Here is a 25,700-nt window from a genome sequence, read left to right as displayed (position 1 = left end):
GAACATGCAGCTCTCCTGTTCATACTCCTCTACTGAACTTCTGATGTAGCCTCCAGCCAGCTTACACAGAGCCCAACCTGCAGCATGAGGTGGGGAAGACAAACATATGCTTTCCTGGACTCCTTTGCTTGGTGTGTGGGGCTTTGGGGAGGAGATTAGAGCAAGCACCTCCATGAATGAAATTGGAGGAGTGTCACTTGGGGAGGAGAAATAAAACTGGGAAGGGAATGACACCAGTGCACAGGAAATGGGTCAGTAAAAAGGGAAGTTTTACTTAAGTGGTTTGTTGCTATGTCAATGTCCTTCCCCACGTGCCTGGTAATATATTAAGAGGCAGATTAATTTTTAGGGCTGGAATCTACCAGCCTTATATTGAGTGACTAGTTCCTTGAAAATTCTCAATGACTGCAGTGGGGAAAATTGAAGAGTAGTGTACTACTCAACATAAGGGTACCAGAATCTTGCTCTAAATGACTAAGGGTTCAATACTGCACTCCTTACACAGATCATATAGCCAAAGCCATATTGAAGTTAATAGGAGCTCTATTTTAAGGCACGTAGGACCGGCCTCTATATGACAGTTACTTTATTGATTTCCCCTTGCCCCTCCAAATTGCATTTCTGATTGCTTAGCAAGAAATGTTCACTAGGTGTGACATCTTACTTGTCTCATTGTACAGTTAAGAGGGAATGTTGAGCTGGGTCTGGAGTCTGGACTAAAATCCAGATATTCTGCCTGGCAGTGCACAGCCCTCTCACTAGGCCAGAAGACCGTTGTGTAAAACCTTTTAGCCCATGTAGATTTAAAAAAGAAATAATTTAGGGCTCAAACCTGTAAGATGATCTGCGTGGGCAGACACGTGTGCCTGTAGGTGGAGTCCCTCTGACTTCAGAGAGGCTCCTGCTGGAATAAAGGTCTTCTCATGTGGAGCAGTTTGCAGAATCGTGGTAGTTGCTGTATTTTTCTAAACTGACATTTTTCAGGCCTATGATTCCATGATGCTGATTCGTGCCCTTAATATATTTTAGAAAAAGGAAAATAAATTGACAGTTGATTTTGTTTTTTAAAGCAGTTGTTGAGCAAGGGCACTGACTTAATTTCATTAAAAATGCCATAAAAATGTGAAGCCTTAGTGCTAATATTTGGTGGCTGCATTGGCACCTAATAAGCCTATTACAGTCATTCAAAATTCCAAGTAAATTAAGGTACCCAGGGAGGCACAATGCAGGAGACCCTAATAGCTCTGGAGGAGTTAATGTATGTACTTAGGCATTACATTTTTGAATTAATGAGGCCCCAACTAGGTTCAGATGCAATTGTGTTATAGCACAAGATCAAGGCAATACAAAGTGAATGCCAAAACTCTGATGTTACCTCACCCCATCATAGGTAGGTGTTTCAGGGACCTTCAGACTGCCTGTGATATTTTATTACTTCGGGCCAAATCCTGGTTACCCTACTCCCTAGAGTAGTCTTGCTGAAACTAATGGGACTACACTTGTGAGTAAAATAACCTGGATTTGGTCCTGTACTTCTTGGAAATACCTAGGCACAACAGGGTGAATTAAGGTTAGATTTTACAGCTTTAGCTGTGAATGTCTTTACTTTTTGAGGGTTTTAGGTCAAACTTTTTACTGTTCTTTTTGTGGTTTAAGGTTTCCATAATAACAGGCATGTGATTACTTTCTGGTCTTGAAAAAGGACTGGTTATGCTTGATGCAAGTAAATGCATTTAGGCAGAGCACAGGAGAATACTGAACAGACTATTTTTTTCCATTGCTGTTTAGATGAAAAAAGAAAAGGAGGACTTGTGGCACCTTAGAGACTAACTAATTTATTTGAGCATAAGCTTTCGTAGCTCACGAAAGCTTATGCTCAAATAAATTTGTTGGTCTCTAAGGTGCCACAACGCCTCCTTTTCTTTTTGCGAATACAGACTAACACGGCTGCTACTCTGAAACCTGTTTAGATGAAAATATCACAGCCTACAATCTGAACGTTTTTGGGGAAAGGATTGATTTGTAAGATTCCTCAGTTCTGACAATCTTTCTTGCTACTTCTAAGGAAGCCATCTCTCTCTTGGTAGCATGCTAATTTAGATTTATTCTTAAATTGTGATGATGAAATCCTTGTTGAGTTAGCTCTATTGTAATTCAGTGAATGATAGGAGGCTCACTCATGGTATTTTCTGAGGTAGTCTCAAACTCAGTGTCTTTAGACTCAGAATGGCCAGCCACTGAGCAATGAAAATTTGCCAGAAATAGATTTCACAAGATATTATTCCTTACGGCATTAATGCAGACAGAAAAGGCCATGTCCCTTTGAATATAATTGAGCGAGACTGTTTGTACTTTCAGTAGATTGAGGAGGCTGGATGATCTATTATGTACTCTAATTAAATATATGAATGACAATGTATTAGGGCTAGAGAATGTTTTAGTGCTGAAGGTTATATAAAGGAACTTGAACTGTGTTTTGCATGACAATGCTAACTACCCAGTGGGAAGTAGCTACTAAAAATATAGTTTTTTGGTTCTGCCATAGAGGTAAAATGACTAATATTAGAGGTGGCCTTTTCAAAGAAAGTTCTGTTTTTAGAATACATTTTTGTAACAAACAAGTGCTAACTTGTGTATTTTAGATTCCTGGAAATGCAGGGGTGGGATATGTGGGAAGAACAAGCACTCTGTAGAGAGCTGGAAACTCCTATTAACCTTCAGCAGGTATTCCTTGAATGAAGTATTTGTAAAAAGCACCTGCATAGCATGTCCTGTAGAATCTGTCAATGACAGATTGCTCTGCATACAGATTACAAAATTACATACTACTGTAGCAGGCACATTCTCTTTTGAACTTCATAGCCTGCTTTACCTTTTGAAGTGCTTATGAATGATTGAAATAGGCGTATAGGGAATAGTACTGCTCTAGATCTTCTCAGCAGGTGTTGAGTCATAGAAGTGCTATTTGGCTTCCATAGAGTCTAAATGAGGCTCACTCAGAGAGGCAGTTACACTGTCTGTTCTAGACCAGCCAAGGCAATCGTGCCAAGAATTTACTGTGACTGAAAAGACATAGGCTGCTATATTAATATTCATTTACATTTAAGTGTGTGTGGCTACTAACCCAGCTGCTACTCTGAAACCTAAGAATGTTGGGATATTCAGTATATAAGAGGGTAAGTCTCTATCTCTCTCGTATCACCTACCTAACCCAATACCACCCTGCATATGCAAACACTTGAAGAGGCTATAGATTGCAGCCAGTCTTTTTCTGGGTGAGACAGACATAAGAATGGCCATACTGGGTCTGATCAGTCGTACATCGAACCCAGTATCCTGTCTTCCGACAGTGACCAATGTCAGATGTGTCAGAGGGAATGAACAGGACAGGGCAATTATTGAGTGATCCATCTGCTGTTGTCCACTCCATGCTTCTGGTAGTCAGAGGTTTAGGGACATCCAGAGCATGGAGTTGCATCCCTGACCATCATGGCTGATAGCCATTGATGGACCAATCCTCCAGGAACTTATATTTTTTGAACCCACTTATAGTTTTGGCCTTCACAATATCCCCTGGCAATTATTTCCACAGGTTGACTGCATTGTGTGAAGAATTACTCCCTTATATTTAGTCTGTGCATGAACAGTTCATGAGTGGGGGTTCTCACAGCAGAGCAGGGTAAGGCTGGCTCCCAGAGTCAAGGATTGGAGTGACGTAGCAGATCACCAGTCCAGATAACACCAGGAGAACATCACAGTACTGCAGCGAGCAGGGTAGCAACTCTCTTATCACATGAAATCCCTGATATTACGCACTGCCTTTCAAAGGTAGTCAGATATTCAGCAATATCGTCCTCCTCACTGTATGCAGGACATAAGTGTTCTGATTTTTGGAGTGATGGGAGTCGTTGGGGGGTTCTGGTTCTGCATCTCCATCTCCATCTAGCATGTCCAGTTGGTGTTTTTGCGCTCTCTCTCTTTCTTCCATGGCCCTTCTGTATGCAGCCTCCTCTCTGGCTGCCTCCCTGGCTGCCTCTGCTTCCATAGTTTCTCTGGCCACAGCTGCTTCTTTGAGCCTCATTTCTGCCTGCCACATTTGAAACTTGCTGTCCTTTTCCTTCTCTGCAGCTTCCAGTCTGGCCAGCTCTAGCTTTGTAGCTGCCTCACTGGTAGTCGTTTTTTTGCTTTCTTGTGCTTATTTCCGTCACCCAAAATAAACAAACTGAAAATAACAAAACTTTGACCTCTTTCTGACTGTTCTTAGCCATTGCACTTAAGATTCACTTAAAATCACAAATATCAGTGCTTAAAGTGTGAACTTCACTTGGAGTAACAAGCCGCACATACACCCTGCTCACTGTGACGTTCCCCTGGTGTTATCTGGACTGGTGACCTGCTAGGTCACTCTAATTCTTGACTTTGGGAGCCAGCCTTACCCTGCTCTTCTGTGAGAACACCTACTCCTGGGCTTTTCACGTACAGCCTCTGGCGTGTAAGCTGCTCCTTGGATCATGCAACCGAATGACACTAGCCAATATCTCCTGTCTCAGACACCACCCTAGGAACCTCCGTCTTGCAGTGTCCAGTTATGCCCACTGGACGCTGTAAGTTTATACGAGTTCATCAGTTTAACAAAAAAATTGATATGTACCAGACTTGTTATCCCAAGGGGAGTCTGACATGCTTCAAACCAAACGCACTGCTTCTGGTAGAACAAACACACACACCTATTAACTACAAAAAGATAGATTTTAAGTGATTATAAGTCAAAGCACAACAAGTCGGATTAGGTGAAATGAAATAAAAGCAAAACGCATTCTAAGCTGGTCTTAACACTTTCAGTGCTCTTACAAACCTAGATGCTTCTCACTACAGGCTGGCTGGTTGCCCTTCAGCCAGGCTCTCCCCTTTGATCAGCGCTTCAGTTGCTTGGTGGTGATGTCTGTAGATGGAGGTGGAAGAGAGGAAGAGCATGGCAAACATCTCTCCCTTTTATCATGTTCTTTCTTCCCTCTTGGCTTTGCCTCCCCGCTTCAGGGTCAGGTGAACATTATCTCATTGTAGTCCCTGACTGACCAAGGAAAAGGGGGGTGAATCTCTCGAGAGTCCAACAGATCCTTTGTTGCTGCCTAGGCCAGTGTCCTTTGTTCCTGTAAGGCTGGGCTGGGTTTGTCCCATACATGCCCTGATGAGGTGTGAACTGCCTCTCTGCTCTTGGAGAGTTTTTGCCTGGGTTTGTTTTAAGCCATGAGGACACATTTTCAGCCTCATAACTATATACATGAAATTACAACCTATAATATTACTATAACATTACTTCCCGCAGCCCCCATTGGCCTGCAATGGTGAACTGCAGCCAGTAGGAGCTGCGATCGGCCGAACCTGCGGATGCGGCAGGTAAACAAACTGTCCCAGCCTGCCAGGGGGTTTACTCTGGTGGGCTGCGTGCCAAACATTGCCGATCCCTGATCTATCCCTTTCCTAATGATTCCTAATGTTCTGTTAGCTTTTTTGATTGCCGCTGCATATTGAGCAGATGGTTTTAGAGAACAATCCATGATGACCCCAAGATCTCTTTCTTGAGTGGTAACAGCTAATTTAGACCAACATTTTGTATCTATATTTGGGATTATGTTTTCCAATGTGCATTACTTCGTACTTACCAACATTGAATTTTATCTGCATTTTCGTACCCAGTTTTGCAAGATCTCTTTGTAACTCTTGTCAGTCAGCTTTAGACTTAATTATCTTGAGTAATTTTGTATCATCTGCAGATTTTGCCAGTTCACTGTTCACCCCCTTTTTTATTTATGAATATGTTGTGCAGTACAGGTCCTGGTGTAGATCTTTGGGGAGCCCTACTGTTTACACCTCTCTGCTCTGAAAACTGACCATTTATTCCTATCTTTTAACCAGTTACTGATCCAAGAGGACCTTCCCTCTTATTCCATGAGGTTACTTTCCTTAAAGGTCTTTGGTGAGGGACCTTATCAAAAGCTTTCTGAAAATCCAAGTACACTAACTCAACTGGATCATCCTTGTCCACATATTTGTTGACCTCCTCAAAGAATTCTAACAGGTTGGTGAGGCATAATTTCCCATTACAAGAACCATGCTGACATGGGTTTTTTCACACCCCTGACCAACATGACTATGCTGACAAAACATTGTAGCATAGACCTGTATTAAATGTCAGATCATCACCAGAGGAAACAGATAACAAGAACCAATGGCTGGAAGTTCAAGCCAGAAAAATTCAAATTAGAAATTTTAACAGTGAGGGTGATTAACGATTGTAACAAACTGCTAAGGGATGTGGTGCATCCTCCATCTCTTGAAGTCTTTAAATCTTCAAGTCTCCACTGAATGCCTTTCTGGAAGAAATGCTTTAATCCAACACAAGTTATTGGGCTCAATACAGGGATAAATGTGTGAAATTCTGTGCTCTGTGTTATACAGAAGGTCAGACTAAATGATCTAATGGTTCATTCTGGCCTTTAAAATCTTTAAATTGACAACCCCCAGCTCTTGCTTAAAATATCAGTTTAAAAAAAATCATCTTTGTAATGAGATTCCAAAGAACAGCAAGTTATGCTAAAAAAAAAAAAAAGAACCAATTTTCTTTTTAAATGATCTAGGGAGTGTGCCAGTGGAGGGAATGGGCCTGGCCAAAACACTCTGGACCCCAGCTGTTGCAGGCTGGTGTAAAATTGCACTGGGGACTGATGTCAGAATATGGGAGATGCATGTTGCTGTCTTTCGCACAAGAACAGGAAGCAATGAGAAATCTGGCCTGTGGTCTCTAGCTTTCTAAGGAAAGTGTGCACACTCATGTTCTGATACAGTAGTATTTCTGTCTTGGAGAATTTAAGATTATACTCAAAACCATTGCCTCTGTGTTGAAAACCATACGTGTCAAAACCTGAAAATACAGTGTGTCAGATTCTCTGCTACTGTGAGTTGGCACAACACCATTGACATCAATGAGCTGTACCAGTTTACACCAGCGAAAGATTGTGACTGTGTCAAATACTACAAATATTATACATTTAGATTAACCTGTTTGTTCTGTACTACAAGTGTCCTTCAGAGATCAATACTTTTGGTTCAGTTTTAAACATGCTGGGTCAGATCCATCAAATTTGATAATTTGCACTGCAGGAGAAATTCAAAGAGGCAGGGGTGATTGTGGAGTCACGCTTTGACTACTCGCAGCGTCTTGGAATTCCGTCCAAAGGAGGGGAGCTTTCGTTGATGTCCAAGACTCTTTAAGAGTCTTGCCAGCAGAAGCTGTGCTGAGTCGTACCATCTCCCCAGTCATTGTTGCCATTTTTTAGAAATTTAGCGCTTGGTTCTTACAGATGTTGAGTGCTTCAAGCAAGGTGCTGTGCACCCAAATGCGTCATTGCCAACCCCAAGTTTTCCAAAGTAAAGAGTCACTCCCCGCCCCCCAAGTCATGAGATTGGCTTAAAAACCATGAGCTTTTTAAAATATGGTTTGGGTTTTTTCTTTGCCTTCTGGTTTCTGAGCATTTAGGATGCACTCAGGCCACATTTTCAAACTTTTCTCCTCAACCATTCAGGCTAGAAACTTACTTTTTAAAAATGAAACTGAGGAACACATATAATCACATGACTCCTGGAGGTAGGGCTTTAAGAAAACCCCCAGATATTGTGTGCCTGAAAATTGTGAGAGCTGGCAACACTCATTGCTTTCAGTGACTCATGGCATTACGGCACAGATCCTTAGTTAGAAATTTGGCCTGTTCTTTTGCCTTTTTCCCCCACAGTGCTGCATGTATAATGTTAGTTTTCTAGATGCATTCTGTTTCTCACCATGAACATTCAATTAGTGGCTTTATTTGTCATTGGGTTCTCACATTTTTAAAATGTTATAGATGTAGAAGAGCTCGTTTTGAAAAATACTTAGTGTAAAATTGGTACAGTGACCTTCTTCCAGGAACTCTTTTTTCCATTAAAAACTACCACTTGTGAGAAATCTTTCCTTTTTGTTTGTAAAAGCTTAAGTTAAAGCAACAAAACTTAATTCCCCCATCTCATAAATGGAAATATACAGTGTTCAGTGTATATAGCCCCATAGGTGTACATGATGTTTTACATAGTAATTAAAGAAAATTTCTTTATCCTGAGGACTTTACCATTTAATTAAATCCTTGATTGTGTAAGAATTCATGTGCTCAACTTTATGTACCTTGTGGTCCCATTAACTTATCACATGAGTAAAACTAAGCAATTGTGTGTTTGCAGGATCAGAATCTAAGTGGAGTATAACAAAGACAGAAGTACCACCTAAAATAAGGTGTGGGGCTGCTAAGGTGGAACAGTTCATGACAGGTTAATTCTTTATTGTAGGTAGAGCTGGTAATGCTACCTAATATTACGTTTCCCTAATGCTTTCCATTATGAGATGCTGTTTTCAGTTGTGTAGAACTTTGCCAGACTTTAATCCAGAGGTTCCCAAAGTATGGGGCGCCCCCCCCGGCGGGGCATGGAGGAATGTCCAGGGGAGTGAGGCCAAGGCAAGCATCTCTTTCCCCCCCCCCCCACCATGATCCTGCTCCTGGCTCTGGGGGGGGGCAGGGGAGGGGCGTGGACAAGGGTAAGGGGGAGAATGACCCTCAAAAGTTTGGGGATTGCTATTTTAACCATTCGGGTGAAATTTTTCCATTCTGGATGTCTGCCTGAGGATGATATTTTGAGGGGAAATTTCAGCCAAAATGATTCAGATGTTTCTGAGAACAGGGCTAGGAAAAAATGTTATTTTCCCCATTGTGACCCTAAGAGCATCCATTTATCAGGAGGCAACTGCCTCCCTGGTCTCTGGCAGTAAGTATCAGTTGGCCTGACTGGCTTAGTGTACCCCAGCTCACCAGTGGGGGAGAACACAGCATGGAGTATACACCAGACAGCATGGCATCACACCCATCCAGGGAAAGGAACTTTATCTGGGGATACGTTTCAGAAGAATGGATTTCAAAGGTTTATGGGACTATTAAAAAAAGAGGGGGAGTGACCCTCCCCTAAGTTATCCTTCACCTGAGAAGACATGGAAAACTAGTGCCTTGGGAATCCCTGTGGGGCTCCTGATCAAAAGCTAGTAAGCCATTGCTGGAAAAGGAAGATTGCTGAGGAAACCAGCTTGAACAAAGAATGTAGCTTGTTAAGTTAGGTCTTAGCCACTAGAAAGTGTATTTTGCTGTTTTTTTTCTAACTCTTTCTATCTTTATCCCATATATTTGAATTCCCTTAAAACCAATCTCTTTTTTAATTAAATAACCTTTTTACTTTTTAATCTAGACCAACCAGTGCTTTGTTTGTATGGAAGTGATTGTTAATTCCAGTCAAGGCAACAAGTCATTGTTTATGTCTCTTTAAAGGAGCAGCAAACTTAATCTCTTTTGTTATTGCACCATGGTAAGGGCTGTGCATTGCTGAGAGACATCTCTGAGGAGCTCGGGGGCTGGAGTTCACTAATGGTTATATGCTAGGCAAGGTTTGGGCTGGGAGAGCCCTGAAGAGTTTGTTGGCAAGGCAGACAAGCTGGTGTGTCAGGCAGTTGTCACATAGCTTAGGTGCCACAAAGCTCCCATTTACTGAGGCTGAGAGGGGTAGCACAGTGTCTCACAGCTCTGGGTATTCCCAGCAGCTTGCCAGACCCATGTTAGTAAATTATGGTGACCTTTTCTTTGAAAGCCTCTCGTGGCCCCATTCTTTGGAGCAGGAACTTGGAATTTGGAAGGGGATGGCAAAAAGCACATACCTGACATAAATGTTTGTGAAGCACTCATACTGCAGTGATGAGCACCACAGAAAAACCCATGAGGAAATTAATAATTCTGTTGTCAGAGCAAGACTTGTGGTGTTGGGCCATGTATACATTAAACTTTGAGGCTAAAACAAAATATTGAAGAGCTGCTCTTTAAGTGAGGACTGGCCATTCTGCGCATGGAATGAAGCAGAGGTCCTGTGGAACAAATTCTAGGTGATCGATCGTATCACAACACAGATGTACAAGGGGGCCAAATTAAGGTTCACCAACAATTTTAATTCTGCTTAGCTTTTGAGTGCTTGACTTTGCAGTTGTAATAATGTTCTTTTAATGTAGTTTTCTTGTATGTAATTTTTATTTAAATTATTGAATGAATGCTTATGTAAATGTTAAATACTTTATCAAATTTTATTTAGAATATAATTGGAAGGATTTTAAGTCAAGGTTGCAGTAACTTCAGTAGGAGTTTTGCTTGAATGAGGACTGCAGGATTTGGCACTTTGTCAGCACAGCATGGCGTAACCCATGTTATGGAGCATTTAAGGATTTTAACATAAGGCAGGATAAACACCAGGCTGCTGATGTTCAATCACCTGTTCATTATTTCTTATGTAATCAACTGCTTGCAATGGATTCATCTGGAAAATAACTAGTTGCAACAGGAGCCTATTACAAAGCTGAACTCTTCCTTCTAACCCCCTATTGTTCTATGTTTCATGTTTGGAGTAAGTAAAATGGTCTTTAATAGTCAGAGAAGCTGCTCACTATTCCAATCTGTCTTCCAGGAAGCTTGTTTTAATATTTTTCAGCTGTAGCTCTCACATGTTCTGAAATGATCTGAATTGATGCACATGTGGCAGTTGCTTATCCTCTTGAGATAATCTGCTTTCAAGTTTACATTCAGCAGTTTTAAAGGCATCGCTAACAGTGCATGTCAGTAGTGCTTGCTTTTCGTATATACCATCATAATTTTAGTTATTGTGGCAAATAGGGGTAATATCCAGTGTTGAGATTAAATTGACACCAGGTGTAAGTTTTTGTGTGATTCTCACATCTGGGTCCTCGTATTTGCTCTTGAAAGCTTTGTATTTTTAACATTTTTAATGAAGCGTAAAGCTTTGTGCCTGGTTTTGGTGGCATATGTTAAATATAAATGTCTTGTTAATTAAAATATGTCCTGCTCTCTTTGTCTCAGAATGGGCCTTATTCATCCCTGATGTATGCTCTTGAAGTTATACCAGGATTGCTTTTGCACTGGTGAATAATGGGATGCTACTATTTATCTTCATACATTTCAGAAGACATAAAGCAACTCACTTATATTCCCCCTTCCCTTTGCCATTTGCGAGTTGTGTGGTTATCCCAAACTCAGGAAAATGGAAGGTAATAGTGTATAGCATTTATCTTATTTAGGGGGATGATGTAAATTCCTAAGTCAAGCAGCCACTTAACTGTTGTGACAAACCATCCCGTAACAAGTGAATTGATTGTAATAGTCTATCTAAAACTGAGTAGTTACATGTTGTATAAACAGCAATATAAAAAATGAACTGTTAGTTATGTTGATTACAATGTTCTCCAAGTTTTTTAAGGGAATATCTACAATTATCTGAAGCATGTCAGTGCCAAGGTGGAAGAAGAATCATGCAGGGTAGTCTGAGGTGTTTCAGTAGGAATAAGGGATGCAACAGAGCAAAGGAAAACTTGCATTGGCCTTCAGAAAATACTTCTTAACAGCGCAATTTATTTGTCCAATTGTTTCCCATGGGAAGTGGTGGAAGATTCATTACTAGGGTTATTTAAAACTTCATTGGACAACCTCTGTCCACCTCCATTGAACACTTTTTGATATTTGAAATCACAAACAAGATCAAGATGCTGAAATCTAATGTTTTGAGGGTAAACATTTCAAATAGACAGTGTAAATAAATACATTGGCTTTCTTATCCCTCCTATCAGTAGCAACCTCAGGAACAGGTTAAGGGTTGTATGGTCATAAAGGTTAGAGTTGGAACCATTTCCTAACTACTGTAGCGTGTCTCAAACATTTTCTCTAATGCCTTCTGAAACAACATTGTCTGCTGGTGGGCAGTGGGTTACAGCCTATGACTCTTCTAGAGGGCTGGTTAAGGAAGTGCCAATAAAGTGAATGAAAATGCTTATTTTGGTATATTTCCTGGAATCACTGATCTCAATATGAGCACCTTTATACCAGTAAAAATGTGTGTCCACACTAGGGGTTTGTAGTAATTTAATCAGACTTGTTCTAAACTGATATAGCTAAAACAATACAAAAACTGTGTGGACCAGCCCTTAATGAAAGGAACTGAGTCTAGCCCTTCCTTCTCTAGAGGGGAGGTTAATGCAGTAAAGATCCTATGAGAGGTTAACAGGGCCTGTGAAGAGGACTACCTGTTAAAAAATAAACAGAAAGCTGAAGTTGCACTTACTAAAGATTCCTTTTTTTAAATGAATGCTTCACTACCTTACCCTGTCCTTAGAAATGATTTTTAGTTTTCGATCACGTAATGCTGTTCTTTCTTTTAGTATAGGATCAGAAGTATTATTGCTTTGCAAAAGGTTTCCAAATGAAGAGAATAGAAGAGAGTAATACATTAAGTTTCATGACTATCTGCCTGTTTTCCCCCTCCCCCCCCCCCCCAATATAAACTTTCCATATTCGGTGTTCTATGTGTGATATCCAGGGAGCTATGAGACACAGAATATGTAATCATTTTGCTGCCTTGAAACACTTCTTCTCTTGGTTCTTAACTTGAGTGACAAAGTTCACAAATGTTATAACGCCACACAAGTAATAGTGTTGAGACTTAAACCTTCGGTGCATCAAAAGTAAAGCATTTATTGCTCTGGTAAGTAAGTTTTCCTCTAGAAAAAACTATAAAGCTACATCAGTATTAAAACAATTTATTATATGAGGGACCCTGACTTTTCTGCATACCTCGTTATGCATTTCATCACTGAAATGTGAAACTGGGACAGTTTAATGTGTAATGTATTATAAGTCCATGAATGTGGATATTAGAAGATTCATAAGCAGGGGCTCGCTTGTGAGGGTTGCTGTTAACGTAACATTATTATCTGGTATCAGTTCTCCGTTTTTGTTTCCCTACATGTAACCTGAGAGCCTCATCCATCTCACTGTGACAGACAAAATTGTCAGCATTAAAAAGGCAAGTTTTACTTTATCAGAAACAGCTGTGTAGGATATGGTTCATTTGCGACTGAGGCATAAATGACGCTTTGCTGTATTTTAGACATAGCTGTTTTATGTTGTTCTTACAACTTAAAAAGGGCCAGGTTTAGCTCAAGAGGACCTCTGTTTTGTAACAGTTGTCACGCTGGCTTCCTCCATGACCAGTCATGTGTAGCAATCAGTTTGGTCAACACAGAATAGGGACCACACTTGCCTTAAGAAGTTTTCCATCTGCCACGGTGATCACATATCGCTCCTCGTTCATTTGTGTAACAGCCCCTGAAAATTCCTTTCCTCTGACTTGATTATACTTTGTGCTCAACTAGTTTTCTTGCTGAGTGACAGAGTATTATAGCAATGTGAGCTTTACCTTATGTATGGGGAGAAATCTTTCTTTGAAAAATATTCAATATTTGGAGAGTGATATTTGATGAACACTTTAAATTGCCAGGCAAATCATGTTGTTTCAGACATTCAAATGTGTGTTTTCTCCTTGCTTTGCCTAATCCAGACCTTAAGGCTGGTTTTGACAGGCTTGTAAGGATTTCCTGTCCAGTCTGTACCATCATTATGCTCATTTATTTTTGTCCCTGGTCATCTTCCTTAACCTCCATCCATCTCTGCCTAATCCTAGTCTTCTTGTATATAGCCTTAGATACCTAAGAGGTGAAAATTTGCTGATGTCACTGAGGACACCATTAGGGCCACCTCAGTCTCTCTTGGTCAACCAATGAATGGGAAGTCAATGGAACCACCTTCTTTCTGTCTAAGACTGACTAGAACTCTTCCATGACTCTTGAAATCCTACTTGTCTATGGGGAGTCACATCATCCCTCTCATACCCAGGTTTACAATGTAGCAGTGCAAAATACTGCTTCTAGTCTACTGGGCCATACACTAGCTATGTGACACCAAAATATTGCAATTCATTGCTCCTGCATTGGATCCACATATTCATGGATATATTTGTCAGTCCATCAGATTGGAGGCGAAACAGACAGTGGTTATACTTGTGGACAAGTCTGCTTTTGCAGATTGCTGTTGGCCTGGCTTATCTCTGTTTTCCTTGAAATAAACAGCTAACCTGTAAATAGGGTGAATAAAGAGTTGGTTAACTTTCTGTTGATAGTTTTAAGGATTGTCTGCAGAAATCATAACTTGAAGGATGCATAAAACCATAAAACGCTAACATTTATTAAGGAGATTTGTTGCTAGGGGAAATATGATGTTACACAGGATTATCGAAAAATCCCTTAGAAAATTGTAATAAAGGGATTCACAAAATATGCCACTTTAAAATTTACAGACACAAATAGTTAATAATGCTCTATGAATTAGATGCTATAAACCACAAGGTATTTAAGCACATGCCTGACTTCAAGCACACGAGTATTCTTAATGATTTCAGTGGGCCTACTCACATGCTTAAAGTTAGGCATGTGTTTAAGTACCTTACTGAATTGGGGCCCTGAGGCAAGGCGGCTTACTAGGATACAGCAAAACTCTGAATTCCATCTCTTGATAACAGAGCAGTCACAGCTGGATGTACACTCTTCACATTTGGCAGCTTACATGAAAGGATTTTCTTTTTTGTTCAAACAGTGGCAATGTTAGTCAATTTCAGTAATGGATTTGCTTGGGAAAAAAAAAAAAACCTTGAATCTGCACACCTATCTTTTAAGGCCTTGGAACCTGTCATCTGAAAGACAACATTTAGCAACAAGTAACTAAAGACACCACAGAGACACCAGAGCCTGCACAGTTTACTAGAACAAATGGTAAAGTTTAATTAATTCCAATTCAGCAGTCTCTCGTTGGAGTCTGTTTTTGAAGTTTTTTTGTTGAAGAATAGCCACTCTCAGGTCTGTAATTGAGTGACCAGAGAGATTGAAGTGTTCTCCAACTGGTTTTTGTATGTTATAATTCTTGATGTCTGATTTGTGTCCATTTATTCTTTTACGTAGAGACTGTCCAGTTTGACCAATGTACATGGCAGGGGGCATTGCTGGCACATGATGGCATATCACATTGGTAGATGCGCAGGTGAAGGAGCCTCTGATAGTGTGGCTGATGTGATTAGGCCCTATGATGGTGTCCCCTGAATAGATATGTGGACAGAGTTGGCAACGGGCTTTGTTGCAAGGATAGGTTCCTGGGTTAGTGGTTCTGTTGTGTGGTTGCTGGTGAGTATTTTCTTCAGATTGGGGGGCTGTCTGTAAGTGAGGACTGTCCTGTCTCCCAAGATCTGTGAGAGTGATGGGTCATCCTTCAGGATAGGTTGTAGATCCTTGATGATGCGTTGGAGAGGTTTTAGAGAGACTGCTGAATTGGAATTAATTTGCAAACTAGATACAATTAATTTAGGCTTGAATAGAGACTGGGAATGGATGAGTCATTACACAAAGTAAAACTATTTCCCCATGTTATTTCTCCCCTCCCCCCCCACTGTTCCTCAGATATTCTTGTTAACTGCTGGAAATAGTCTACCTTGCTTGTCACCATGAAAGGTTTTCCTCCTTCCCCACCCTGCTGCTGGTGATGGCTTATCTTAAGGGATCACTCTCCTTACAGTGTGTATTATAAACCCATTGTTTCATGTTCTCTGTGTGTGTATAATCAATCTCCCCTCTGTATTTTCCACCAAATGCATCCGATGAAGTGAGCTGTAGCTCATGAAAGCTTATGCGCAAATAAATTTGTTAGTCTCTAAGGTGCCACAAGTACTCCTTTTCTTTTTGCGAATACAGACTAACATGGCTGCTACTCTGAAACTCATCTTTATGTGTATCTTAAAAAATACAAATGGAGATGAATTTACATAAATGTTTGTAATATAGTCCACGCTTATACGGTGGGCCTCTGTTTCTCTCTAAACTGACTCAAACCTCTAAGAAGGCCAGCCACTATAGATCTGCATATTTTATCTCAGTCAGTAAAGGTTCATACTTTCAGATCTAGAGGTCCTAGTTCAATCTCTGCTTCTCATAAACCATCCAGGGGTGCCATGCTACATCTACATCAGCCCATAACTGCAGTCCATGAAGTTTCTTCTCTGATGTTATATTTGTTACTTAGAGCCAAATCCTATAATGCTTATTTGGCCCTTACTAAGGCATACCTCCTCTTTATTCTGTGGGAGTCCTGCCTCAGTAAGGGACTGCAGGATTTGACTCTTATTTGAACGTATAAGATAGTGTGTGAGATAAAGGGAAGAGTCATTCAAAATTATCTTTAGTTTGTTAGGGCCCTAGCCTGCAAATGCATGTGCGTGCTTTTACTCAAGTGTAAAGTTACACATATGCTTAAGTTTTTACAGGATCAGGGCTTAAGTGTGCCACTGTTTTTCTTTTGGTAGTGGAAGATTCTTAATCATCTCACCTCAGACCCTATCCACTACACCCTGACCCCAGCCTCAGGGCCAGTCCCTCCAGGGATTTAGTGTTCTGCAGCCAGTAGAATTTGCTTCCATTGATGTGCATTACACCTTCCTGTCTGACAACCAAACCTGGTTTTTCCATATGCTAGTGCAGAGTGTTACTGACCAGCCTCTGGAACATTTTATAAGAGGTTCCACTTATTCAGGTAGAATGATAGTATGTCTTAACTGAAGCAAGTCTTTGAGGCTTGTCATGGAAAAGTTATGTAGAGGAATTCTCAGAAAGCTTTAGCTGCTAAAAATACTAATGCCTTCTAGCAATTTTGTATGTATTTGAAGATCAACTCTGCAGTGAGCTTGTCTTTTTTTAAAAAAGACAAACAAAAAAACCCACAACTTTGTTTGTTAGCATCCTACTTTGTGATGGGATTCAACATTTGGTTTCCCACCAGCGGGACATTTCAAAGATGCCATGACTTGAATTACTTATTGAAATAGGACTGAGGTTTAGGCATAAAGAATACAAATTTTTAGCAGCAAGTTGCTAGCCTCATGGGGTGTTTACATAAAACTGGCTTAAAGAAAAATCTGTCTCTAAATAAGACTGAGCCCCTTGTCTAACAGAGCTATATTGCTTTCATGTTAGCATAGAACAGTTAGGAAAATACCTAATTAGCTCTGTGTGTTTGTACTGTCCCAGAAAATATTTGTCTTCAAAAACAGAAGCACAACTTTTTGGTTCCCATTTTCCCCCCCAATTCACTGTTTGATTCAAAAGGAAGGGAGCAAACAATAGCCAGATACGACAGTGGCTGGCGTACCCAGAAAGTGGGGGAGAGGGAATGGCTTCCTGGCATACATCCGTTGAGCACATGGAAGTTCCTCGTCTCCAACACTATGTAATAGCTCAACTGCTGGGCTTTGGGTTGGTGTCAGAGGACAGTACCTGATGCAGGCAGCATGCTTCCCTCACAACCTGGTAGATTCTGTGCTGGGATTTCAATCAGGAAACAGTGAGACTGGCCCAGGATGAGACTTTTGTTGCACTCTAGACTGGGCCAAGACAAACTGCTCTGATATAGGGGCAAAGCATTTTGAGCAGCTGGGCACTGGATGTGGAACACCTGATTAGGTGAGATCAGAGGAAGCCTGACTGCTTTCAGATCTAAATGCAAGACCTGTCTGTAGAATACGGCATTCCCCCAGAAGCATTCCGCACTGTGGGAGATTGGGTTGGGAGGAAAGAGAAGGTAGGATGGAAAGAAAAGCCTCTCTTCTCCTCCCCAGACACATGCACGAAGACAAAGGAAGCTGCAAGAGCACTTCCATTTCAGGCATACTCTGTGCAATCTTTACAACAACTGTTGTATGGCATTTAGATATGACCAAAGAGGAGCATTTCTGACAAGGAACTTTTGGGCCAAGTTTGTCCCTGATATAACTCCATTGACTTCAATAGGACCAGTTAAGCTAGGGATTAATTTGGCCCCTTTCTTTCCCACTACACACAGTCCTCAATACACACTCACCACAATATTTTATTGCCACAATCCCAATAAGCAGAATTTACTCATATGATGTGTCACAGCACAGAACAAACTTCAGGAAAGCAAGCGATTCTAACAATATAATTCTGAGAAACTGAAACCCAAATATGGCCTGTTACTCATCTGTGTATCTCAAAACACACAGTAACCCAAACCATTTGTTTATTTACATGGCAAAGATTTAACCAGAAGTGAAGTGTGGGATGTCAAGAACTACTGTTTCTACTGATTCACTCTACTGATTCATCTCTTGCTTTATTATGATTTCTGCTGTGATACACCTTAAGGACTCTGATCAGGGCTCCATTGTGCTAGGCACTGTGCCAACAACATAAAGACAGTGTTTCAGAGAGCTCCCAATCTAAGGTTTGCGAGAGCAAATAAATAAAATAAAGACCTTCCCTGGAGTAGATTTTGAAACCTTAAATTTGTTTTGATATTTAGCTAATATCTGTGGCAAATGCCTTTTTCTTTATAGGTGGGTGAGATTTGCAACATGCGGGGGAGGGAGAAATGGTGTATAGTGAATATGTAGGGCCATATTCTACTTATCTATACTGTGGTAAATATGGAGTAACCCCATTGTAGTGAATAGGATAATTCCATATTTTCCCTAGTTTAACCAAGGGCAGAGGTTGGTCCTTCAATTTTCTTTTACATGGTACAATATGAGGATGTGGGGGGCAAGAGGAACATGTATGTTCTCTATATAAAATATCAAAACAAGAACAACCTACCTCATGGGAGGGGACCCTTGCTGACCCCTTGCACCAATGGGGTCTTTCATTGTGGAAAGGAAGGAAACACAGGAAGGAGAGCAACATAGGAAAAAAGAATAGAGTAAAAAGGGGCAATAAAAAAAAGGAATGGGCTAAACAGAAATGAGAGACAAAGGAGCTAGAACTTCTATAGGAAAATACTTGATGCCAGGGTAAGTGTGTATTTTATTCTATTATTTCTTTTTAAGTGTGTGCAGGCTTATTTAAACACAGAGGTTTCTGAACAGTCCATATGGTCATTTTTTTTCCTGCTCCCTCAGTTGCTGGCTTCATTTCTGCTGATAACTGCTTGCAGTATCTGTTCAGTGCTCTCCCATTTCTTTTCCTCTCTCTTCTGGTCTTATTGGGATCCGGGAAGTGGGCGGGCAAAGCCCATCCACTGCTAAAGGATCCCCTCCAGCCTAAAAGGGGGATCCACAGGACCTAGATACCCAAAAAATTGCAGGGGACAATGAAATAGGGACAGGAGTGCGGTCAAAGGGTCAAACAAAGGGAACTGGACGGGGACACCGAGCAGAGAAACCCGGACAGCGCCCACTGCTCCTCAAAGGCATCAAGGGAGTCAGAGGACGCTGCCCAGAGGAACTCTGCCCGGATACGTGAAAGGACCGAGGATCGGAAATAGGCCCCACAGTCACAGGAGACTATCAGCCAACCTCCTCACTCTGGTTTTATAGATGGCCATTTTTGCTAGGGCCAGGTGGAGGTTGACCAGGAGATCCCGTGACACTCTCTCTCTTCTGGTGGCAGTGATTGAGATGTGTTACTTCGGTGAATGTTGGTTAGACTTTGTTGCCCTTTGGCCAGGCCTGCCCTATTCATGGAAACAGGTGAGAGTGAGAGGCGCTATGTAATCAGGTGTTGCTGATGCAAGATCATGACTACATAAAATTAAGTCTAATTTTATTTTGGGCCTCTTCCCCAGACCAACAGCACTAGCCTGCACTGGATTCCAGATGTTAGATATGTATCCTCCATGGGGCTGTTTGAGCAGTCCCGCTCTCGCCCCATTTTAGGGGATCTTTAGGAAATGTTAAAACATGCATCTTAAAAGTATCCTTCCAGGTGGTGGGTGCCAGCGTGGAGGGGGTGAGGCCGCTGGGGTCACAGTTACATCCACTAGCCCAGTGTTTACTTTTGTATTGGTGACCCCTTTCACACAAACCACAAAGGAGTGCACCCCCCCTTATAAATTAAAATCACTTTAAATTTAACACTATTATAAATGCTGGAGGCAAAGCAGGGCTTGGGAGTGGAGGCTGACAGCCCACCACCCCCCATGTAAAAACCTTGTGACCCTCTGAGGGGTCATGACCCCCCAGTTTGAGAACTCCTGCACTAGCCATACCCTTCCAGGTAGGGGTTGTGTAGGTATTGGGGGGGGTCCCCTGTTTCAGCCCAGGAGTTGTAATAGGCTGCAAAAGGGCTGCAGAACCGCTACTGATGGAGAGAAGGATTCTGTCCTTGCAACCCCTCTTTGCAGCACAAAGTTCTGTTCATAAATCTGTTCACTCAGATTGTGTGCATTTTACCCTGTGGGCCTTCTTTCCTTCTTCACGCGGAGCATAAATCCTGCCACCTTCTTCCCCGCAGTCTGTGCCATTTGCAATCTCCTTCTCTTGAATCTCTTCCCCACATCTCCTTTTCCCACTTCCTCTACAGAGTGTCTCACTGCTGTGAGTCTTCTCTTTGACCTCCCTGCTGACATAGGTGTATGCCCTGAGCACAGAAGCTGGCCCCCCCGTGCAGGAAGGCATTCTAGCAGCCTGTAGCTGGGGTGGGGCAGCAGGCTGCAGAGGGTTTGCAGGGGTGTCACTGTTTAGAATGGACTGGACTTCTGCAGTGCAGAGGGGAGAGGAGGGAAGAAAAGAAATGGGTGGGGCTTGCTTGGCCTAATGTTCCTTACAGCGAGCTAGCAGGGATGCCTTATGCAGGGGCAAACCAAACCAAGAGAATAATGGAAGCACCACATATGTAGGTATTTCTCTGGTGCCCTTTGCAGAAACTTGGTGCTAGGAAAGAGGATGCACTCTCCCCAGCCAAGAGAGAAAACAGTGCTGCAAAGAAATGGTACTTTCTCTCTCTCACTTGTGTGGGGGTGTTACTCAAACAAAGCTGCCAGTGCCTCCCTTGTCTGCTTTACATCAGCCATGGCTGTTAGACTTACATTATAGGCCAAATGCAAGGGGGGCAACTAGTGTGGATAGGATGGAGCTGATAGGACTTAAATGTGGGGAAAGGTGGTCCAGAATGAAGGGATGGACTTAAAACAACCCTACAATTCTGTCTGAATAGGTGGTGTGCAGTCATACCAAGGGTCTGATCCAGCACCTGCTGGAGTCAGTGGCAAAGCTCCTATTGATTTTAATGGTGCAGGATCAGGGTCCAAATTCCTAGATAAAAGTGAAAGACTATGGCCAAGTTGCTGTCTGGGAGTCCCACATTCACATGGCTTTCCCTGCTTCCCCATAGCAAATATAGTGAATGTGGGAGTTACAGATGTGCTCAGCAATGTGCCTTTATATTCAATGAATTAGGGATGACTTGATATGAGTGAGAGATGATTCACAATACGCCTCAAACAGATTTATGTTCCATATGGTTAATACTTTGTATCTTTCAATTATGAAAAATACCAGCATCTTTTTTTCTTCTTCAGATGTTGTTTCGTGCGATATGATACAGAAAGATTATGTGCTGGTTTGTATCAATGAATTTGTTTGTCCTTAGCTGACTAACTCTTGTAGTTTGCTGTTTGAATAGTTTACACTAGTCTGTGTTATTGCTCTTATCTCATTAGGTAGAGAACTTGCTGATTTCTTGGTGAATCACCGCAGACTTTTAAGTTGTTAAGATCTGATTTCCCTGTTATCTTACCTTACAATGAAGTGATTTTTCCTTTAATGTGTCTGGAATGTAGCTTCCATTTATGGGAGTGTTGCTACAGTCCTATGCCATATGTTTCACCTGTGCAGCTGTCTTGTGTGTATTACTTTACCTTATCTTTATACTGTAGGTATTCAACTTTTTTTTAAAGTCAGCCTCTTATGTGAATAATTTATCCAGATAATTAAAGATCAGTAGTTATTTCTGATTAAGTCAAACTTTTAGTGCTTAATTCTTCAGTTTCTTATGAACTTGAATTAAATGGGAATTTTGGCTGTGAGAACAGTGGTCAGGTCCTTTTTGGGGTCTATTTCTGTTGTAAGACTCCCAGATCATAGCATTCCCCCTCCTCTCTATCAAAAAAAGTTCATGAATTTAATCTTATCTGCTTATTTCATTAATGTTAAGCTAGTTATACCTAGTGATGTGATTTAATCTAATTAAAAGCAATTTCCATGTTTCTAATCTAACAATTCAAAGCATTTGTTTATCATAGCATAGAATGAGAACCAACCTAGAGAACATTGGCTTTAAGAAGTGGGCTTAGAGCTTTCTGAATAAGGCAGAATGTAACAAATTTCTAGGTCTATTTTTTTCCCTTCAAGATATAAATAAAATGCTTATTTCTATCCATTATTATATGGTCTGAAGGCCACTATGGTTCCCACCACATATGCCCTAGTATGCAGAGAAAAAACAAAAAAATCTTTGTAACAATAAAGCATCCTACCCACAATAATTACAATCACCACCCATTCCTAATGTGGCTGTTATATTTTCTGGAGCTCCAGGCAAGATACAGTCTTCACAAGCAAGTGAGAAAGCATTTGCTAAAGTGTTTGTGATACTTCTTGAGGAGACCCAGGGTTGTGTGAGGCACATCACTACCACCTGACTTTCATGTGAGGAAGCTTTGTCTGTGCCTGCTATGGCTCAAAAAAAAAAAAAAAGTACTTGTGGCACCTTAGAGACTAACAAATTTATTAGAGCATAAGCTTTCGTGAGCTACAGCTCACTTCATCGGATGCATGAAGTGAGCTGTAGCTCACGAAAGCTTATGCTCTAATAAATTTGCTAGTCTAAGGTGCCACAAGTACTTTTTTTTGCGAATACAGACTAACACGGCTGCTACTCTGAAACCTGCTATGGATCAGTTCCTCAGCAGCCAGTCAACACAAGCACTGGCTTTCAGGCCTCTGTAGGTCCTGCTCTTTCTTTTCAGGTCAAGAATAGGCACACTCCAAGCCCTGAGTCCTCTGAGCATCTCCCTGGAGTGACCAGCCTCTGATCCCCAGAACACTCACGATATGCATAGGTCCTCTGTTCCCAAAGGTACAGTACTCCACAGCTTACCAGTTATACAGTAGAGTCTGGCTCCACTTAACACACAGCACTTAGATTTCGTTATAGAGAAAGCAAGGATACATTTATTTAATAAATAACAGATTCAAATGATAAGCAGTGTCACAGTGTGGCAACTCACCCTTGTGGTACCTCCTGCTGGTCTCTCAGGGAATTAGCTCTTCCAGCCTGTGGAGCACTCCTGCAGGCTGGTGACCCACTTGCCACTGGCCCCCATGTCCCTCCCAGGCCCTGGTGCCCCTTTGTCCCAGGGTGCTTCCCCCTGGCAGTACTCCCCTCCCCCAGTCTCTGGGTCTCCCCTCCCCAGGGAACCCCCACCCACTATCCCCACCTCACTTCAGTCTTTGGCTATTGCCAGTCACCATTGAGTCCCCACACACTGGGACAAACTGCAGCCTATAAGCCAATCATCACAGGCAAGGGGAGTTTGGACCTGCTGCCTCTGCCTACCTTTGGGCTGCCCCCTGCAACCCCAGTACCTATCCAGGCTTACACTAGGCCTGCAGGGTTTCCAGGCCATAGCTCCCCAGCTCCCTTGGCCTTCCCCCAGCCCTACTCCACCTCAGGTATTCTGGTACACTCCCCAGCAGCTAGGCCCATCTCCCTCCACAGCTAAAGGAGATTCTTTGCTCCTGGCCCACTGCCCTCTTATAAGGGCCAGCTGAGCCCTGATTGGGGCATGGCCACAGCTGAGCCTGCTTCCCCCAATCAGCCTGGGAACTGCTTGCTCCCAGCCACAGCCCTCTCCCAGGGCTGATTTCAAGCCTTTCAGGGCAGGAGTGGGTGACCACCCTCTACAAGCAGAAATATTAGAAACAAAGAGTTATTTATACATTTAAATCATAACATGTTTTCTAGAGCCTAAACTTAACTAACAAGACATTGTCCTGTCATAGAGAGCAAAAGCTCACACAAAATCCTTCCAGTGTATTACAGGTGGGCTTGGCTGTGATCTTCTGTTCATGAAACAAGCACACTGTCCTCTTGCCTCCTCAAGGGAAAGATCCAGAATATGTCTTTGTCCCTACAGTTATAGTCCAAAAATCCATTGTCATTACTTGCAAACAGGGTTACACCCTGTTGCTTGTGTTTGCCTGTATAGACTCTCCCCTGGTGACTTTGCGATCACCTGATTAGCATTTGCTCAGACAGTAAATTGGTGTTCATTGTGAAGCATACAATACTCAATTTACATGTAGACAGATACATAAACACATCTTGCCTGAAAGAAACCTGTTTCTCACCTTTTGGTGACCAGCCCCAAGTCACAGACCTTAAGAACATCATTTTCAGTATATAGACATAATTCCTTACATATTATCTGTACATACATTTCACAATGATTATGAGGAGCAGTGTGACACAGGCTTTCATTGAAGACCTTATGTGACATTCTTTGGTGAACTACTGTGTAGATACTAGGGGATCCCTACGACCCCCATGCCCTCTGCCAGTTGGCAAGAGGTCCCTGGATCACACACATACTTAAGTAAAACAATACAGAGAAGTCTTTTCCCCTCAAGCAGAACATATAGCAGTTGCCTGTGGGAACCAACGGAACCACTGGCTGAAATTATAAGCCATACGCTGATCCAGAGAAAGAAAGTTTTAAGATATCTTGGGTATTTCTAGGTGATCCATCATCATAGTATCTGACAGCCAAACACAGTAATTAAAATGTGCATAATTGTCCCTAGTGGACTTGAATATTTGTCTCTCAGGTATGGTATATTTTTCTAGTTTGTGCCATCTTCTTGTTGTAATTCCCTGTCTTTGGTTAGTGCAGAAATGCCTTTGCATATCTTGAAATATACTCTAACAATGGTTAGATTTTGGCTTATCCATGCCTCTTCCAGCAGTTGGCTTCACAAATGAACCCCTTTGACTATGTTGTTTTCAGCTCTTGAGAGCTTCACTTTGGGCAAAGTTAGCTTGTTAGCTGCATCAACTCAGAGGAATGCAGCTGTCTTGGTAGTTTGTGAACAGAGAGGTGACTTCTGTGGAGGGTCCCAGCCTGTTGAGAATATATGCACTAGGGCTTTGTATTGAAACTGGAAACAAACCTGGAGCCACTGGAGGATATGTTCTTGGCAGTGTTTCCAGGTAGGAAAGTGATCTTATGTGATCTGTATAAGGTACAAAGAAAAGGAGTACTTGTGGCACCTTAGAGACTAACAAATTTATTTGAGCATAAGCTTTCGTGAGCTACACCTCACTTCATTGGATGCATGCAGTGGAAAATACAGTAGGGAGATTTTATATACACAGAGAACATGTATTTTCCGCTGCATGCATCCGATGAAGTGAGCTGTAGCTCATGAAAGCTTATGCTCAAATAAATTTGTTAGTGTCTAAGGTTCCACAAGTACTCCTTTTCTTTTTGTGGATACAGACTAACACAGCTGCTACTCTGAAACCTGTATAAGGTACAGTTTACTAGTTGCCTTAATCGTCATTCCCCAACTACCATGAGTTATAATAGCAGGCAGTTGAAAGTATGAATTACTGTGGCTAGATCATCATCCAGGAGGAGGGATGGACATAGTTGCCTGCTAAGCTGGAGGCAGAATGAAGGTCATTTTCACTATCATTACTGTCTGGATTAATGACTAGTCCAGTAAAACTCAGATACTTGTCTTGCATTGATTATTTCTGCTCTTAATAGGAATAGACAAGGCAAGTTAGTGCACACAAGAGTTGCTTGCAACTCTCATACAAGTACACAATAATGCTGTTTGTGGAGCAG

At 41.8% G+C, this 25,700-nt stretch overlaps 1 protein-coding gene and 1 long non-coding RNA gene across 3 annotated transcripts in view; one reads left to right on the top strand and one right to left on the bottom strand.

Annotated features, from left to right (window-relative positions):
* Positions 1–24,321, bottom strand: LOC122458898. Its single transcript, XR_006279214.1, has 3 exons — positions 24,162–24,321; positions 17,446–17,451; positions 1–12 (listed from the first exon to the last, which is right to left on the bottom strand). It is a non-coding gene; the product is annotated as an uncharacterized LOC122458898 (long non-coding RNA).
* HUNK (hormonally up-regulated Neu-associated kinase) overlaps positions 1–25,700 on the top strand; it is an 88,872-nt gene that overhangs the window by 5,399 nt on the left and 57,773 nt on the right. The gene's annotated exons all lie outside the window — the stretch shown is intronic.

This window comes from Dermochelys coriacea, chromosome 1 (genome assembly GCF_009764565.3).
Source record: "Dermochelys coriacea isolate rDerCor1 chromosome 1, rDerCor1.pri.v4, whole genome shotgun sequence".
Lineage (NCBI taxonomy): Eukaryota > Metazoa > Chordata > Testudines > Dermochelyidae > Dermochelys > Dermochelys coriacea.
Note: the sequence above shows the minus strand (reverse complement) of the source record. Positions and strands in the feature narration are given on the sequence as shown.